General features: G+C 35.4%; 1 protein-coding gene across 3 annotated transcripts in view; it reads right to left on the bottom strand.

The window, feature by feature from the left end:
* The window catches only part of egh (beta-1,4-mannosyltransferase egh), a 211099-nt gene that overhangs the window by 42236 nt on the left and 163863 nt on the right, over window positions 1-5000 (bottom strand). The gene's annotated exons all lie outside the window — the stretch shown is intronic.

Genomic DNA, 5000 nt, shown 5'->3' with positions numbered 1-5000 from the left:
GTTGACAAAATTTTATTAGTAACAGGTAGGATTGTATAATTGAAAAATAAATATTATAGATGTATGTGCATATATATATATATATATATATATATATATATATATATATATATATATATATATATACATATATATATAATATATATATGTGTGTGTGTGTGTGAATGTGTAAAAAACAAAGGGAAACGTGATGCTCAGATGAAAAAGAACCACAGGGAAAATGAAAATAGGAAATATAAGATTTAAGTCTTGACTAGTTTCGTGTTACTTCTTCAGAGTCCTCTGACGAAGAAACACGAAACTAGTCAGGACTTAAATCTTATATTTCCTATTATATATATATATATATATATATATATATATATATATATATATATATATATACATCGACCACAATGACATTAAATAACGAATTCTACCTTTGGGAATGTATATCCACAAAGAGAGAGAGAGAGAGAGAGAGAGAGAGAGAGAGAGAGAGATTGTTGACGAATTCTTATTAGTAAAAGGTAGAATTGTATAATTGAAAAATTATATATATATATATATATATATATATATATATATATATATATATATATATATATATACACATATATATACATATATATATATTCACATAAATCACAATGGCATTTAAAATCGAAATCTACCTGTGGGAATATATATCAACTTGAAATTCATTTATGATAAAGGCTTTTGGCTGGGCAAGGATTCGAACCTATGCTTATGAGTCGAAACAAGCCAGCAGTGGCATAGGATTCGATATTAAATGCCATTGTGATTGATATTTACATTGAAACCGTTCCCAAACAAACTCGCTCAGAACTCCATAACAATAATGTAAAAGTCAATGAAAAATTGTTAACATGCATAGTACTAAAAAAATGTACAAATTTAATTTTCTATGGTACAATAAAAAATCTTCATTTTATTTCCAGGATGTTCTTCGTGCAGCAGATAAAATACCAATTGGTTATATAAGTCAGTCACCCAGTATAAGCAAATATCCTATTATTGGGAAACCGACTTGTATATAAAACTGCCCACCCAGAACCTCTCGCATTACAGTGCACAGAACACGAAAGAACAAACACCGTCTAAATTCACGGGCTGAGATTCTCCAATTTCGTCACCACTCAAACGAACACCATTCGAGCATCAAGGTAGTTTTTGACCCATCTTCAGTTTTGAATGCTTCGGGGTTCAAGATGTCTCAAAGGATCGTGACAAGGATTTGGCCCCATCCTTTAATATTGCATTTATGAGATATACGTTATTTTAGGCTTACGGTCATTCTTCTACGTTGATTCTAAAATGGGTTCCAGGTATTTCATTTAGCAATATAATAAACTAATAAAAGGATATAAGAAATAATCCTACTGACAAATGATAAAATAACGGCTTAAAAAATGCCACAAGAAAAATTCTACAAACATTTACTTCATCTTGTAACGCGCCTGTAGGCTGTTCAAAGAATCCCCTTTGGCAACCTTCATCTAAACATGAGTCAGACTTTCTAAAGCCAGGAATCAGATTCGAACCAGGCCACAAGGATCATAATTTACTGATGTAATTTCTGATGGGATAACATATCTTAAATCCTGGAAACCCTTTCTTGGAAACATATGCTAAGTTCTAAGTTACTTTATGACCAAAATCTCTCTCTCTCTCTCTCTCTCTCTCTCTCTCTCTCTCTCTCTCTCTCTATCAACCCCAAATTATGTCATTTAATCATCTAAACAATACAGCACTTAAGATAAATTTAATTAATTACATCCTTTCCCACAACATAACTTCAACACATTAAGAGTATAAGGGCCATTATCTAGTATATAATAAGCCTATATAACACCTTTTTTGGGCAATTACTTACTATATCTTATTTTTGCACTTGAATACCAGGTGTCTCCGGAGCTACACATACGGAGGGGGGTGGGGGGGTGGATAGGGGAGGGGGGGGGGGGGCTGGAGTGAATACATAATTCGGGCAACTAAAGTTGCCGGATGTCAGCTTCTATGAAAAGGTCACCATCATTCATGAAATTAACATGATTATTCCAAGAAAGTCCTCAGTACTTTATCCAATGTTTCTCGTCACACCTGCACGTGAGAGAGAGAGAGAGAGAGAGAGAGAGAGAGAGAGAGAGATTCCAGCTATCCATATGGGGTGACAAAGAGACCTTCGTAGATTTGTATACCTTCATTTTAAAGACTAAACCGCCAACATAAAATCTTCCTATAAATTCAATCAACTCAACATGGCCTTCACAAAGGGTATGATGTGATATAAGGCTTTACTTATTGATTTGACGGGACAGTAGTAGTTCGAACTGGTTGAGTCTCCTAGAATTACGTCTTCTTAATGGATGACCTTTTCGTCTTTGTTTTATTTCGACCGGAACCAAAATGATGGATTTGCTGAATGTTGATGTGGGTACTAAAAATCTATTCCACTTCTACTTGGACTGAAGACTTGCGTAGGGGATTTATATGAAGAAGCTTTGCCCATTTTTATTTCATTTTTATTTTGAACTCTATGCTATCCTAATCAGTGACACACACACATGAAATGGCTGTATATATCAAAGACGCATCCAAGTGATTCCCCTATAGTTGAGCAGTCCAAGGTATCTAATAGTATCGTCTGGTATGCAGGTCCATGTGCCCAAAATGACAGCGGATTAGATAAGCGAACCCATTGAATCCAGGATATAAGGTCTGATTCATCGATTCTATGAGGACAGAGGGTCAGGGGTAGTAACAGAAGTAGTAGTGTATCAAATCACGTATTCTATAGAGTACATCCCTTTCACGCCATCGAGAAAGTCACCATGAAAAATGATATCACAGGAAATCATTAAGTTTCATCGAGTCGGTCACGGATCACGATGATTAAGAGATCAGATGGCTGTAGGAACTGTCCCATTTCGGTGTCATGTTGAGGACCAACTGATAATGGACTGCCGTCAGACTCAGGCTCTATTTGTTCCTTTCATTTGAGGTGTTGCAAAATCACAGACTGAAAGCATTTATTACAATTAGCACATCACTTAAGACTCCACACCTGACAATGAACCTAATTCGGACTTGACTCCCCATTAAAGTCATTTTCACGAAACACAGCATCAATCAGCAGGAAAAATACAAGACACGTTACAAACTCTCCCATGTCTCACCGATTCTCCCAATTTGCAAAATCCAAAAGGATCAACTTCATCATCAGAAAATACTTTATCCACAGCCAAGAAGACTAAAAGACAAAGAGAATAAAAAGAAATTATTGTACTATGTTAATATTAACACCTCAATACGAATAATGTACCTTTATATAAATGAAATTGTGGTCAAACCACACTTTACATTACTCTTACTAATACTTAAGTTTCCCTCTATTCCTGCCATAGTTACGTAACTGCCATCATTCTTATTCAGCTTAAGAAAAAAAAAAAAGGTTTCTTATCCAATGAATAAAAAACTGAACGTGAGCCAACAAATTAGTTAAAAAAAAGTCACGCCGGTGTGCGCCTTTGTCACAGCACGAAGACCAATAGGTTCAGTAAATACTGTAAAATCAATACAATGAATCTGAATGGTTAACTCGGGCCTTTCATAACGCCTGGCAATAAAAATCCAACCGTATGATAAACGGGACCCATTAATACTCCGCTCGATGATGTAACATCTAGGAAGTGTGTGTGTGTGTGTGTGTGTGTAAAAAAGGAAAACCCTACCCGATATTTTAAAATGAAAGCCCTCGTGAATCGTTCTTTGGGTCAGGTCCAACAAACTTTTTTACCTGGCCAGATATGTCGACGTAGCACTCCCTTTTATTTCTCATATAAGTTGAGAACGAAAAAAAGAAGTCATATCTCCTTCAAGGTCACAACACATTCTATTAACAAAAACAGTCTTAAGAGAATAGCCATGTAAGAGGTTCACCAGATATTTCACGAGAGAGAGAGAGAGAGAGAGAGAGAGAGAGAGAGAGAGATCGGAAGAACCACTTATAAGCCAATCTCGCTGACACAAGATCCGCCTTAGGAGTCTGAAGTAAATGGGACCTAAATAGTCCGATTATCAAGGGTCATTTTCACATCTTGGGGGAGAAATTAAATCAACAGGGGAGAGAGAGAGAGAGAGAGAGAGAGAGAGAGAGAGAGAGAGGTTACTTAGTCCGTCGCCTACTCGGTAAATTCGAAAGATCACAACTACAACATATTTTGATACAATATACACTAAGTTGAAATATTTTTTTGTTTAAATTCAAGTTGTTTTAGACACAAAATTTAAAGTTACAACATACAGGCATATATATATATATATATCTCCTCGGTTAGATTTCGCCAGTGGTCTTTGTCTTGAACTTTTAATTCAGTACTTCTCCATTCATCTCATACTTCACACTTCATAGTCCTCAGCCATCTAGGCCTGAGTCTTCCAACTCTTCTAGTGCCTTGTGGAACCCAGCTGAAAGTTTGGTGAACTAATCTCTCTCTTGGGGGGGGGGGGGTGCGAAGAGCATGCAAAACCATCTCCATCTACCCCTCATCATGATTTCATCCACATATTGCACTCGAGTAATCTCTTATAGTTTCATTTCTAATCCTGTCCTGCCATTTACCTCCCAATATGATATTGGGAGGTAAATGTCCACAGAGTAACACCGATCTCACTAAACTCATATATAATCTGATATTTATATGTAATTTCAGGGTATTTTATTTCCAAATTTACTTAACTTAGCCATTGTCTGATTTGCTTTTTTCAATCTTTCACTAAACTCTAAATCTAAAGATCCTGTATTGGAGATCATAGTTCCTAAATAATTTCTCCTTCCAGAAAGGATTAATGATGTAGGATCATTTAAGTGTACACACACACATATATATATATATATATATATATGATAAATTTTTGCACATTTTTACGTGTTTTTTCATATTCAAATAAGCCATATATATATATTTGATACATTAATGTCTGGATTCTCTTAACGA

The sequence above is a fragment of the Palaemon carinicauda genome, chromosome 44 (genome assembly GCF_036898095.1).
Source record: "Palaemon carinicauda isolate YSFRI2023 chromosome 44, ASM3689809v2, whole genome shotgun sequence".
Lineage (NCBI taxonomy): Eukaryota > Metazoa > Arthropoda > Malacostraca > Decapoda > Palaemonidae > Palaemon > Palaemon carinicauda.
Note: the sequence above shows the minus strand (reverse complement) of the source record. Positions and strands in the feature narration are given on the sequence as shown.